The sequence below is a fragment of the Mchenga conophoros genome, linkage group LG6 (genome assembly GCF_057382185.1).
Source record: "Mchenga conophoros isolate Kocher_MC1m ecotype Shallow Benthic linkage group LG6, M_conophoros_male_GT1.1, whole genome shotgun sequence".
In the NCBI taxonomy this organism is placed as follows: domain Eukaryota; kingdom Metazoa; phylum Chordata; class Actinopteri; order Cichliformes; family Cichlidae; genus Mchenga; species Mchenga conophoros.
This window is the reverse complement of record NC_140531.1, coordinates 19,366,758-19,381,682: the sequence shown is the minus strand read 5'-3', so window position 1 is coordinate 19,381,682 and position 14,925 is coordinate 19,366,758. Positions and strand designations below refer to the sequence as shown.

The 14,925-nt window shown below is 41.3% G+C and overlaps 1 protein-coding gene across 2 annotated transcripts in view; it reads right to left on the bottom strand.

Moving 5' to 3' along the window:
• Positions 1 to 14,925, bottom strand: part of bnc2 (basonuclin zinc finger protein 2) — a 170,271-nt gene that overhangs the window by 108,644 nt on the left and 46,702 nt on the right. The window contains exons 2-3 of one of the 2 annotated variants that reach the window (XM_085276654.1): positions 488 to 582; positions 187 to 243 (exon numbers count right to left, since the gene is read on the bottom strand). The exons of the other annotated variant lie outside the window; for it this stretch is intronic. The gene's annotated coding sequence lies outside the window, so the exon portion shown is untranslated. The remainder of the gene's footprint in view (positions 1 to 186; positions 244 to 487; positions 583 to 14,925) is intronic. 2 annotated transcript variants of the gene reach the window in all.

The window sequence follows — 14,925 nt, the reverse complement described above, 5'->3', positions numbered from 1 at the left end:
TAGCAAGGTACTTGCTTGTCCCCGAAACAAGGAGCATTTTAGCAGAGTATTCTGTTAATCCAGCTCAAAGCCGGACAAAGGACGGGCGACCGTGCTTGAATTGTACTATAAGTAGGTTTAAGCCACAGAGGTAAAAAGGAAATAGGGTGGAACAGTGGTGTGGCGGTCAGCATAGTTGACTCATACCAAAGAGGGTCCTGGGTTTGAATCCACCAGTTGGCTGGGCCTTTCTGTCTGGGTACTCTGGCAGACAAAGACATACACATTATACTGGGGACTGTAAACTGGCCATGTGATTCAGCTCATAACCTATATAGATAAACCTAGTTTCACAAAACTATGCAGAGAGAGGTGTTATGGGAAACTGCAGGTCACAACGAACTGGCAAAGCACACAAACACCAAATTTAGTTTGAAAGGAGCATGCAACTGATAAATAATGATGATTTTTCTCAAACTGACATTATTTCCAGTTTTCCAGGTCTCACCTGTGAATGAATATCCTCTGCTAGCACAGCTCCCCCGACACATTTAGGGACCTTAGGCAAGATCAGGCTTTCATGCTGCACAAAATGACCTACACCTGTGATCACAGAAAGACTGCAGTAAGCAACACCACTGTTAATGTTTTCACAAGTTTCTGTGTGTGTGTGTCTGAGGCTAAAATTTGGAGAAGAAAAAGCTCAAAGTTTGGGAAGAGAAAGCCTGTTTAACAAATATGATTTGAGATTTGTTTAGGTAGCCTGCAGTGTAGGCTTGTGATCAAGCGTTGGTTACATGGATCACTCATTAGGGCAGGAAGTGTTTATTCCATTATGTTGTCAAGAGTTCAGCTAATTATATTGTAACTAAAAGACTTTTAAGTTTCCGTTGATAATGTTGTTACTGTAACCACGGTTCAAACGTCTTTTCAAGCACCCTGCTGGCGTCCATGTGTGATGTTAATATGAAACATTCCATAGTCAGTTATTAATATGAGAGCAACACCATTAGGCAAATCGTTAGCATTAATGAAATGTGGACTTAGTAATGAGTGACTTCCAAACTGTTTAGATGACTTATTTTAAACAGGCCTGTGCATTTCAAGGTACTTAAAGTGCTTTGTAAGAAATTGTAAGTAATTTATGTCCATAAATATTAAAGAGATTTTCTGGGATTTTATTTAAATTCACTTTTCATTTCCATTCATCTGTTTTCTTCTGCTTATTCAGTTCGGGATGGTGAGGTGAGAGGGGAATGCAGAGTGGATGGGTCACCCATCTAACCAGGGCCAACATAAAGAGACAGACAAGCGTTCACACTTGCATTCACACCTACGGCCAAATTAGAATCACTAGTTAACCCAACACATGTCTTCTGACAGTGGGAGGAAGCTGGAGTAGCCGGGGGTAACCCAGACATGAGGAGAGCATGCAAGCTTCAAAGAGGGGTGTGTCAGCCCTGCAGGTGGATTTGACACCAGGATCTTCTTTCTGTGAGTTAACAATATTACCCACTACACAACCGTTAATTTTTATACTGTTTATTGAGATAAAATAACACAGTAGCTCAGTCCTACATTTTCTTCTCGTGTGTCCCCTTGTATCACATGAACGGCAAAGGTCCTGGTTTGATGTATGTCCGGGCCTTTCACCATGCACTGAGTATTATTTAAACTCTTTCTTAGTGGCAAATACACACTCCTGGACACACACACTCATGATTAATAGGAGCATGTCTGAAAGGGGAAACAATAGTCAACCTCTGCTCTGCTGCCAAAAGACAACATACAACATTAGGCATATAACTACATGTGGTTGTGGCTGCATTAGACTCCCATGCACTACATAACATAAATCAACTTTCATCATTTAAACACAAACAAAGAACAGCGCAAGCCAGGCAGGAAGGAAAATTGAGGGAAAAGGGGCTGGGGGTGGGGTAATAATTGATTTGTATGGTTTAGATGGAAGGAGGGACGGAAGACTTAGGAGGTTAGAAGGGAGGGAAATATTTTGAATGTGAGTAGTTTAAAGAGGAAATCAGCTCTGCCATTTAAACAGGTTACAACCACTTTACCAGGTGTAAAAAGTCCCCAGCTGCTCGGAGAATTTAACCGGCACAGAAAAGGAGTCAACTACATAAAAATGAATCTAAACTTTACTGGGTTCTGCTGGAGTTTAAATAGCAGATGGACCACGTCTGAGTGCATGAGTCTTTGAGGTTCAAAGCGTTAATGTGACTAAGACCACTTGAGAATGTTAACATGGCAAGTTGAACAGATGTGTTCAGCCACTAAACTGAATGGCAGACACAAAGTGTGCCCACACGCATACGCAGAAACACAAGTGCACGCACACACACGTTCGCCCATACATCCATTGGCCCCACCTGAGCAGTAACTTTCAATGATCATGAGCCTGTACGACCAAATTGGCTGAGCTCACAAATCAAAGGCACGTGGGGTTACTTGAAGATTTCCAGTCAAGTGGAATGTGTGTATGCAGTGCAGGTGTGTATGCAGTGTGTGTGTGTGTGTGTGTGTGTGTGTGTGTGTGTGTGTGTGTGTAAATTGCAAAAACAGACAGAAGGACTTGACTGCCCTCTTGATCAGATCTTTTGGGATCCACGGATGTGACCAAATAGTTCATTATCCAAGTGTGAACATTAACCGCTGCACAAGATTTGATATTTGATCCAAAGTAACTTCACGTCTATCATCCCTCTGCCACAACACACGCTGCCGACTCCAGCATCATCGAAGAGGACCCACAGGGATCGCTGCTGCAGATTGCTGAGCGCTGTGTGGATATATTTGTGTGCCCCGTAAGTAGCGGCTGTTGCTGTATCAGTTCCCACTGTAGATAAGGGAGTGTACTGCGGTGGTATTGGTAATAATGCTGGGACCACTGAGACAAGTAGAGCAAGGGAGGTGTCATTGCTGCACATCCGTATCACACACTTTTACCCAGCAACTTCCCCACATACACACAGAAAAAGCAGTACCTACTGAGAAAAGTGGCTCCCATCCCCATTTTTTTTTAAAATTTGTGTTATTTCATCAAGTACTTTTCTCTCTTAAACTTTTTTTAACCTTCACTACAGATGAGCCCCTTGTCTGACATAAACATTTGCTAAAAATGGTTCTGGTGATAAGAAAAGGTAAGTTTTTTGGTCATTATTGTCAAGCACTGTTGTACTTGGTGCATGAAAACTAACATAAAGAGTAAAGCATTAGAATGAAAGAGCAAATAAAGGAGTATATCCTACTCTATAAATAAAAACAATAAATAAACAGATAGGTAAGAATTCAAATGATAGCAGCTTTAACAACAGCATAGGTAGGCAGTGGAATAGATAGCTGTAAAAAAGGTCAATAAAAGATTTGCACTTTGAACTTAGGGTAGATAATTTTATAAATAATCTGAAAAAATGGTACACATGGTCTTCCCAGATCTGGAAAAGGCATTCGATCAGGTCCCCCGCGAGCTGATTTGGCGATCACTATGAGCTCATGGTGCCCTGGAAGCTTATGTGAAATGGACTCAGCTGCTCTATCGTAATGTCACAAGCATGGTCCGATGTTCAGCGGGAACATCACCAGCCTTCCCGATTGCCCAACCCTGCAAACCCAAACACAAGCGTGGAAAGACCGGCTCTCCAAAAACAGCATGCGCCTGAACATCAAGAAGACTGAGTACCTTGAATGCGGCCCCCAGACCAACAGTACCATTACTATTGATCGCGAGCCGCTGACTAAAGCTGCCCAATTCAAGTACCTCGGGTCCCTTGTCACCTCGGACTGCGAAACTCTACCAGACGCCAGACTCCGTGTCAACACAGCATGGATGAAGTGGTGTCAGGTCAGTGGAGTGTTATGCAAAGAAGAAGTGGAGGAAGGCATGCAAAATAGTGGACCCTGCATCACAGGATATAAACCGCTAGGAAGAAGAATGTGAAGAAATGGTGAAGATTATCAAAAATACTGTGAAACAATATAATAGCTGACACTGAATCATAAAAGAGGATAAACTGAAGAGCAATAACGATAAGATTATTTAAACACTCTTATTTACATTAAATGATTAGATCAGATTTAGATTAACTATGAGCTAGGACCTTTCAAAATAAGGCCTAATTTAACAGCTTCAGGACTTTTCTAAATGTAATTTTCCCTAATTTTGTTCCTGCTCTTTATTTGAGACGTTATTGCTGTGTCTTCAGCTAATTACATTACAGTTTATGTGATTTGGAAAGTCTGAAACACAACGATGCACTACTGTAGTTCCGGGAAGTCTGAGAAAACAACTCCACAGTTGTCATCAGGGTCACTTAGCATTAAGACTCGACTAAATATTTGTTGCACTGTGGGAATAGAGCAATACAGTATTTTCAAACCTTAATCCTACTAAAGAATAATATCACATGTCACCCTCACTGCTTTAATTTTGGACATTTTACCTTTTTAATCTGTTTCCTGGGAATCCCCCCCGCTTCACTGCAGAGGCACACTAAATCTCCGGAGTGCCTTATAAGATATGTCTTATTTTCCATTAGATATTTAGGCTATTTTCTATTGGGAAGATTAAGACATAAAAAAATAGATGTGGCAGTTAATTGAAAATCTGCATCTTTTTTCTCAAGTTGTTCTTTCACTCATAGTGTGGCTGATCAAATGGAAAGGCACAGTCAGAAAAAGTTGGATTTCATCACAGAAAAACAGCTAAAAACAAAAGGCACTCACACCAAGCTTATGTCAATGTCTGACACCAATACTCCGGCTAAATACAACAGATCCCTTAGATCCTGACGAGTGCCCCTTCCCGCACACATCACCTACCGAGGCCTCTTTTCTTTGTTTTTTTGATTATGTGGAAAAAATTAACAGCTAAAGACTGCCTGTTGAGAGAGAATCTGGAGCCCACACTGACTTAATGGACACAAATCTTTCCTTTTCTCCACTAATAAAACATAGAGCAGGCATCAGATATCTGTTCCTTTCTTCTGATAGCTGTTATTTAGGTGCCCTAGTTGGCTGGACTTCAGTGCCTGGCAGTAACGAGCACCTCCAAGGAAATAACATGAAAATAATTCAGGTTCAGAACCCACACATATGTAAAACGCGATTTTATTTGAGCTGTTCAGTCAGAAAACACAATAAAGAAAGACTGCGTTAGAAACGTTTGAATATACAGCCAAAAGATAAGCACTTGAACATTGCTATAAACACAAAAACATGCATAATGTTTCCATGAATGAGAGTAACGCAGAAGATGTAGCCCTGCAACAGTAAACTCCTGTGTCCTGTGCTTAACCCTAAACCGCTGGTGTTTCCGTGTGTAGTGTTAGAGAGGCTTGTGGTACAAACGGGGAGTGATCCAGCAGGAACAAGGCCTGAAAGGACATCAGAACACACTTAATCTAAACAGCATTTCCTACCTTGGGCTGTTGCTGCACAAAGCAAGCCAAAACCACACGGTGTCTATACACAGTCAGGAGCTGTGTGTGTGTGTGAGGCTGTGACGATGTTGGGGTCAATCTCAATCAAGGAGAGAATGGCAAGAAAACAAGCACATGCTTAGCTAAACAAATGGGGCTGCAAAGGGGCAGACGGGTTCGTGGAGGAGAGACAGAACCCAAACAAACTTTAAGATTTATATAGATGAAGTTTAGTGCGGCACGGTGAGGTAAAGGGGAGGCCTTTAATGTGTGCGACAAACTCACATATGCATGCAAATGAAAGACTGTTTTTTTTCCCCCCTCAGGACATAAGCTGCAGAGTCCTTGCTAGAGGCCGCCAACAAAGGCTAAACAGTGGGATTAGCTGAACACAACACTGACGCTTTGGCCTGTGTCTGCATAAGGGAGAGGGAAGGGGCTGTAAACTGTTTACAGGGGAATGCAGGGTTACCGCTTTGTGTGCGTGTCTCTACATGCGTGCTTGCTGAAGTGTGGATGTGTGTTTAGAATGCAATAATGTGGCTTCTGCGATGGGTCAAGTCCTCTCTGATTGAGACGTGATCAACAAAAACACAGTGCCATGTGTCCGTATGCACACATTCAAAGAGCACACGCTGTGTACAGATGGGGAGCAGGGCGCTGATTCCCAAGTGCGCAACAGTGCACGCAAAAGTACTTAAGCTCGAGTGAGTGTGAGTCCTGGTTTTACACCAATGCAGCTTTCTTTCGTTTTTCCTTTCTTCCTAGTGACACTGACCTTTACTGTCTGCAATCCAATACTATACAAAGTATGGATCAACTGATAAAGATACATTTTTCATGTCCCGTGTCAGTTTTTGTGTTAAAGTTATTCCTATTTCTTAAGCACATGACTTTGGGGTTACATTAGGAAGGGTATCCAGGACAAAAATCTGCCAAATCAAATATGCAAAGCTATCTGCTATGAACTTTTATGAATAAGGGAGCAGCAAAATGTAGCTTCTTAAGGACATGATATTCAGATACTGTTAGTCTGCTATAGGTGTTTGTTAGAGCTGCCATCTTTTTTTGTCTTCCACTTCTGAACTTTCCCCAAACTTTTTAAGGATACAGTGCACACCATACTGGGGTGTGTCAATTTTTCAGCTAATAAGTCTTTGGAAATCTTGTTGGTACAAAAATAAACTTTTATGCCTGTCAAACTGTTATCTTTGGCATTTTTTTATATATTCAACTAAACAAATGGGATCAATTTATGTGTTTTGCGACAGGCCAGTAACAAAGTGTCTAAAGGTACAATTCAAAACTGGGTCTTATCTAATTTTCCTGTTATGTGCAGATACTAGAACACTTGTTCTCTTGAGTCAGATGCCTCTTTTATGCTTGAACAATTCATAGCTCAGTATTAAGTGGATTATCAAACATTTTTAATAAATTCTCAAAAAAGACTGGACTGAAAATGAGTAAAAAAGCAGTCAATGCCCAAGAAATTTTTTTGGATAAACCTTCAGTAAGCCTGGAGAAATATTGCTCAGAACCACCTTAAAAAAATCACAGCAACATCTAGTTTCTTCGAAGTAAAATAAAAGGAAATAAGGGGCAGCTCAAGACTTCTGCACAATACCACATGTGGTGTGATGAATAACTCCTTTGCTCCGACCCTTATCCTAACCATAAACATTGTGCATGTCATGTAATGACAAAGAATGTCATGTGAAATGTGGAAAATTCATAGAAATAACACACATTATTTGCCAGAAGCAGCATACTAACTGTGAGTGAATCAGAGGGTCATTTGAAAAAAAGAAAAGAAAAAAAAAACGCTGTAAAAACAATGTCATCACCCTTTAATTCAATATAAAGAAATGGTTAGCAAGCGGTTGCTTTTCTGTGCACCCTGCAGTTACAGAGACAACTTGTCATCCATTCAGAATCATGCTTCTGGTGACTGTTAATCCAATATTGGTGTTTCTTTCACTCTGTAACCGCTAAATGCTTTACTGTGTTTGCTAGCTAGTCGCTAACTGCCTTCTGTTTGGAGCTGATCAGGTTAAGTGCAGAACATGAGATTTTTACAGCCCTTTCACTGAAAACAGCTGCCTGCTGAAGCTTAAAACGACTTAAACAAAACTGTAAAGCTGTGGGCTGGCCAGAGTGCTAAAAAATGGGCCGGAACGCTCATAAAGCTCTGTAACGCTGAGAGAAGCTGCACATTCAGGTAATAATTCAGTCTGAGTTTACCTGTACTTGTGCTCCTTTTATACTGTTTTAACATTGTCATTTAGTACACTGCAACCAGTGTACTCGATAGACTGCCTTTTTAGTGATAATGCCACTGTGGGCGGATTTTATATCTTTCTTTTTTAAAAACATTGCTACATTTTTTTACAGTCTTAATGGCACAAAAATAGACAAAAGCTGTCCAGATTTTTCAACAGAAAACAGCTGGTAGGCTCATTTAAGCATGCCTCACATATCACTAAATCTTTGATGCTGCCTTGTGCCTCACAGCAAATGTAGCAGGCAAATCTACTTGCTGTTTAAGAAGAAAATCTGTTTGTTGGGCCGCTTTCGCTGCTTGATATGAAAGCATTTCCAGGTTTCGGAAAGAGAAAAAAACTGTTGAGAAGAACAAAAGAAAAAGTGGGGATTTTGACTTGGAGCTGCAAGCTAACAGTTTCTGTGTATTGTCAGTAAAATGACCCCTAGTGTGCCTTTGTGCCCCAAATAAGACAGGCAGATACATGCTAAAACAATTAGCCTCTCCTGCACATGCTGAGGAGCAGCTCGAACAGTAGGAAGCTAAACAAGAAGGGAGGGTTGAAGAATACGGCACAAATATATTCACTCTGTGTGTGTGTGTGTGTGTGTGTGTGTGTGTGTGTGTGTGTGTGTGTGTGTGTGTGTGTGTGTGTGTGTGACAAAGTGCCTCCCTCAGAGAGAGAGAGAGAGAGGCTCTGATTGTACAGACAGAGTGGCTGTGTGTGATAATGGTTTCCATTAACCTGGGCTGAGTTGGAGGACCTGTGAGACTCTCTATTCATCTCTCTCTCAATTTTCTCATCCTGTCTCTCACTCTCTCTCTTTCTGTCACACACATATACACAAACACATACGCATCGCATAAGTATAAGGACCCTCACAGTGACACAAGGTGTGAGAGAAGTAGGCTATTTCAGAGTGCGATGGCGGACAAAGGGGTCAGAACTTTACCAAGAAACCTGAAAAGTCTCCAAAACATTTAGCTTATCCAAACCATTAGATGTACTCCTGTGTTTTCTGAAGAGCGCACGGGAGAAACATGGCCCTTCACACGTTGAGAGCCTCTAACTTGTGTACATGAATACAGCTTACTTTACGCATCAATAAAGCTTGCAGCCAAGAGAGGAGAAGAGAGGGCTAAAGAAATGCAGTAGAGGGCGGGAAAGAGACTGAGGCAGCAAAAAAAGCCCTTTCTTTTCACTCCCATCTTTACCTGGACCCTGTCTATTAGAGCAACACGTGTAAAGCACAATGCTCCTCAGGGATGCTTTGACTAGAACTGGGATGTGGACATGCACGGCAGTGGCTCCAGTGAAAGCATGTCATGTAGCAGTGAATAGGAACAGAGGAGGTAGTGTAGCAATTATTGCAGAGAAACCATTAAGGGCCAGGGGTGGCTTCTTTAGGCTATCACAGCGGCTGACTAATGGACAACCTTGTTTTCTTGCTCGCTCACATCCCGGATTTATCTGTTCCAGCTCTCTTGAAAAAAAAATCAGAGTATTAAACATATTAGACAGTTTCTACAAAGCTGAAACATGGTTTTATTCCTTTAATGGCATGTGTGTGTCTGTAAATATATTTATGTGTGTATCTGTAAGGTTGTTTCCTCCTGTCCTCCAGTCCAAACTGCCTCCCCTATTTTTTATCTTCCAGTAATGAAGCACGTGTCATATAAGTAATGCTCTTAGATGTGATAGGGGCCAGTGTTAGGGCTAACACGACAAGGTTTTTTGCAAACCTTTCTCTTCAAAGGGCAAAACTGGTGCGGAGTGTTGTTTGAGCAATGCTATTTTAATCTTAGCATCCAGTGTTAAAAGTAATGTGTCACATTATGAGATTACCGCCGCAAAAAAGGTAAATGGTTAACGATTTTTGAGCTTGGCGTGACCCCTTTAGCTCTGTTAAAAACTAGACACTACCTTTCATGAGCTGCAGCTCGGCGACATAATTCCATAATTGCTTCGTGAAATTTAAAGTAGAATTCTTTGCAATTTCTTGTAATGGACGCACGCACAATTTGCTGTTGCAGTTTCATGACATAAAGGTCATCCTGTCTGCCATCTCTGTGTAAGTGTGGCCCATTTATAAATCATACGGTGCCCTCCTTGTGACTAGGAATTCTGAGATTCCATATAGTTGCAATCAGTCACCGATCAAGTTGCCTGGTGGGAGTCAACCCATCTCCAAACAATCACAGCCTGACTCGGACTGGCAGCAGCCACACTGCGACAAACCCATGAAGGCTTGTAATTAATTGCTTTACAGTTATACCCAGGAAAACGGGAGAATTCAGTAAAATACAGACAGTAATACTTCTTTTTTTTTTAGTAACCAAACATTTGGTACTCGAATTGCAAAATGAATGCATCATATTGCAATAACAAAAATGCAATCTGTTACCTTAAACTTTGCTAGCACTCTTAACCCATAACAAAACAAACCAAAAAAAAAAATCAAATACAAGTTCATGTGGGCTCATGCATATCAATAAACATGCAGAATGACCAGTTAAACAAAAGCAAGTGGTCCAAAGTAACATATTTGTTCACATTCAAGCATCAAAGCCTGTTAGCATAGTGGGGGTCACACATGCGACGCACAGACCAGAACCACGAAAGCGTCTGATCTGACAAAAGCATGGCTTTGCACAGTTGAAAAATTTATGGAGAAGAAGAGAATCGTTTTTAGACTTACTCTATTTTTCAACCGAGGCAGCTGTTTGCAAATTGTTTAAGAATGGCTCATATCACGAGAGTGGTTTTCCAAACTCCTAGTTTGACAAAGATGACAAAGACATTACATATTTAGGAATAGCCTACCACACCACACAGGAAATGGCGAGGGGCTAAGGAGTTGCACTTATGGTGTCTCTGCCATCAACAGATTAAGAGGATGTGTAAAAGCACAGATACTGGGATTGTGTGCATTTCCTTAAAACATTATGGACTGTTCATCATCTATTTTCAGAGCACACTTGTACTTACTTCCACTGAAGTAATGGAAAAAATTGTTTTACGGATCCAGAACACTTGAGATGAAACTGGTTTCTAAGTGGCCTTTGAGCTAAAACAGGTTTGACACCTCTGCTTTAGCAACTGTGGGGATAATAACTAGAACAAAGAAGGAAAAATCAAGTGAGATGGTAAAGAGAGACAGATTCCACATGAGAACAAGGCAGGGTACGTTATTATGACAATGCTGGTCCAAGATCAACATCGCAACAAGACCTATGACGTCTGAACATTCAGTTAGCGATAGCCAAAAAGTTAGCTAATGCTTTTAAGAACTATTTCTAAAATAACCAACATGGGCAACCTTAATTTGGCTAACAGGAAACCTAACTTGATAATATATTTATTATATTGTATAAATTAATAAAGAAAACAATAGAAAGGCTTACCATTTGTTACAGAAGAGAGTTTTACATTAAGGAAGGCATTCCTATGATGACATAGGAGCGACACCCACACAGGGATGTCAGATAGACCGAACAGTTGCTTTCTCCATCCCTTCACACTGGCAATTGATACTGGCAATTTTAAATCATGCTTTTTATTTGTTCTTGTTTCTAATGTCTCTGTAAAGCACTTTGAATCACCTTGTTGTTGAATTGTGCTATACAAATAAACTTGCCTTGCCTTGCCTTGCCTTGGTGATGATCTTTCCCTGACCTCAGCAAAGGACTTAACAGTGTTGAGTTGTTGCCACTGAAGCTCAAGCGTTCCCATTAATGTAGAAATATTTCATGTGTATAGTAATCTGCTTACTGTTTATGTAAATGTATATTCTTGACATACAGAATTGTATGTTTAGATGAGGTGCAATCAAAAAGTTTGGTGGCTTAGCCTATAAAAATCAAAACAATCCCTACATTTGTCCGATTTCCCCTTCAAGGTAGTCTTCTTGTGTGAGGCGAGTATGAGGGATACCTGCTTCTTTTTCCACCTGGTAATTACTGAGCTTGCAGGTAAATGCATTTAGCGTGTGTCCACATATAACAGTAGCCTCATGTAATTGCCCATCAATTATTTCAGCTGCAGGTCTATTTCTGGTCCAATTAACAATGAGGGTTCAGGTAGTCTTTCACCTGGTGGTTTTGCAGAAATGCTGGCAAGCAGGCAATGAAGCATGCAGCTTTATCTCCTCTCACCGCTGACCTCGTGTTTTTTGGATGAAGATGTGGACAGGAAGTTGGTGGGCTGGGTAAGTTCATTTATTTTGAAATAAGGGATGTTTTTTCTCCAAAATAAATCAACTCTCTATTTATTGATTCCCTGGAATATTACAGTCGGGCTAAGACTAGAATGCTGGACAAAAAGTGCAGTGGTCATTTTACAAGCCTCGTGGTTGTGATTTACTGACGCTGGTGGATGTAATTTTTCCGATAAAGCCCATCACTCTAATAGCTATCTAACATGTAAACAATCTAAAAAAAAAAACCTTTGTGCAGATAAAAAGCTTTTGGATGGCAGTCTTCTAATACACATCTCTTTCAGAACCTCTGGGAAATGTCACCAAATTGCCAGGAAGCAAGTCATGAAGGTGGTTTATAATTTGGTCATAAATTAAATTACCAGACGATTTCAGGATCTAGGCTTAGCAGCAGAAGTTCCAAAATTTTGTCTTCTGTCCGTTTACATATTTTTCTTGGTGTCCTTGTCGTACCCTATAATAGACATTATACTGGACTTGTTAGCGAGCAGCAGAAATACTAGTTGATCAAACAGATCATTCTTGTTTTAATAATGTACAACTGAAGTTACTCGTTGGTTCAAAGACGTTACGCCTCTGCCAAGGGGGGGCTGCAGCCCAACAGACAGCAGTAGCACTAAACCAACAGAACCCGAGATTTAATTATCAAGGAATATGATTAACAGTTTCATATTGCTCTAAAATGCACATAAAACTTTTTTATGGCTGTTTGTTTAACTTGTCCATTAAGTCTTGCTTAGTTCTTCTTCATCTTTGGATTTTTGTGTCCTTATGATTTTTATGAGACATGATATCAACCTCATCAGCACTCTCACTTCCTCCGTGTGGACACTTAACTGCTCAATTCACAAATTGCCTCAATTACACATTACAAGAACTTGGTTGTTGGGCAGGTTAAAATCATAGACAGTATAAAAGATGGATGTAGCTACTGTGACATCATCCACTAGTTTCTGATTTCACGTTTTTAGCGTTTTCGTCATTGCCATCTCTAATATCACAACCCACTGGATGATGAGTTGTGGTGAATATATAGTTTCATACTAGATAATCCTAGCTTTTAATGTGAAGTGACCAAGATTTACAAAACAGGCAAAAAACTTTATTCAGTATGAACCAAAAATGAGTGACTCAGACATTAAAATCTGCACAAAAGTGTTTACAGAAGTCAAGTTGGAAAGCTGAATTTTGCACACACTTCTATAGGGCCAAAAGTCTTTTTGCAACCACAGCTATCGCCATCCGGTGGCCTTCATACGGAACGCTTAATTTTTCCAACCCGGAAGCTACATCCGTGTTTCTTTCTGTCTATAAATGTGATTTGTGCTGTCACATATTCCCTCACGGTAATGTCTCAAAAAGTTTAGGGACTGAGTGCACGTGAGAAAATTGCCACACATTTATGAATCGTGTGTGCTGTAATGACACAGCAGTTCTAAGCATCTCATTGCCACGGGAGCATCTGCTGTTTGCCCTTGGCATTGCTGTTGGCACAATCCAACATCACAGACATAAATAAAAAAGTAAGGGAAGGAGAAGAGAGAAACACATGATGCTCTGAATTAAATATGCTGTGATGAGTGTGTGTATGGCCTGTAAGTCAACATGCACATTGCCTTTGCACAGTGCCTTTCAGCTATGCTTAACTTAGCATGAGAGTTAACAGTAGTGAGCTCTGTGGGCCTATCACTGACGCATCTGCTGGGAGAACAAAAGGAAAATAGAAACTTACCTTTAGAAGTGAGAGGCAGGAGGAGACATAAGGGGGGAAGAAAAAAGGAGAAAATAAAGAAGTTAGGCTTTTATTTCATTATGAAACTGGATTAACCAAGCTGCAAAAAATAAACTAGAGTTGAAGAGTTTATGTGTCCTGCATGTGCAAAACTGGTTTGAATGACGAGTATTTTTTAAAGCTCAGACATCACAACACACTTCCTCTCTCCGCCATGTAGCCCGTGTTCATGGGTGGCTCTCTGCAGCTACTGAAGGGTTAACCTGGCGCTACATATTTCGGAGACAACCTCGCTTCAGATGAGCTGTGTGGCTGTTCTTGTGGCGGTAATGGGAAAATTGCACTGAGAGGAAGGACACACGCAATTAGAATCTGGCGAGTTGGTTGGTGGTGGGTGGCGGGAGCTGGGGAGGGAGATACAGGAGGAGTGAAGGGGAAGGGGGACATGGAGGGAGGGCCCAGTGGACAAGAAGTGATTTAGTTGAAAGCTGGCTTTTTGTGCACTGGGTAAATGCCGCTTGATGTCTGCTGGCTGGGCCCTGTCCTCGCCCACCTCGGTGACAGCAGCCCAGATGTCAATCAAATTAGTGCCCATTTACAGCTGATTTGCCCGTGTCATTCGCAATATCCCCTTTCTGCCTCTGATGCGGTGGCACAGAGAGGAGGAAGAAGGGAAAAGGGGATAGAAGAAGATGGAGGGAGAGTCACTTTATTGCAGTCTTTCTCCGTGAATGTCATCTGCCCACTTATCGCGCATTCCGGTGGGACAGAGCAAAGGAGGAGGGGAGGAAGAGAGGAGATCCTTCATTCCGTGGAGTGGCTCACTAGCACATGCAAATAGGGCAGCAGCGTCAGGGGAGAGGCTGGCGCGGGTTTTAATGGAGTTGGGGCAAACTCATTTTACAGCAGAGAGCCACAGAAGAGGAGGATAATAATATCACTATGTGTGTGTGCATGTGTGTGTGATTGTGTGCGTGTGAGCAGGATGGGGTTTGTAAGACGCTGGGCCAATAGAATGCTTGCAAAAAAAAAACTGTCACCAGCAATCTAACTTAAATGAACGAACACAAATTCAAAGCATCAGCAATCTCAAAATACTCTTTACAGTACTTTTCTTTGACTTCATATCCAATTCTGCTGCCTAGTGGTGCCGATTATAAAACTTGGCAGACTGCTTAGAGACACCAAACACAGACAAAAAAAAAGGGTGAGAGCAAAAAGGAGCGAAGGGGGGAGGAGGAGGGAAAAAGGGTGTCTTGATTGATGCCGTTTGATTCAATTTCCAGCATGTGGAGACAT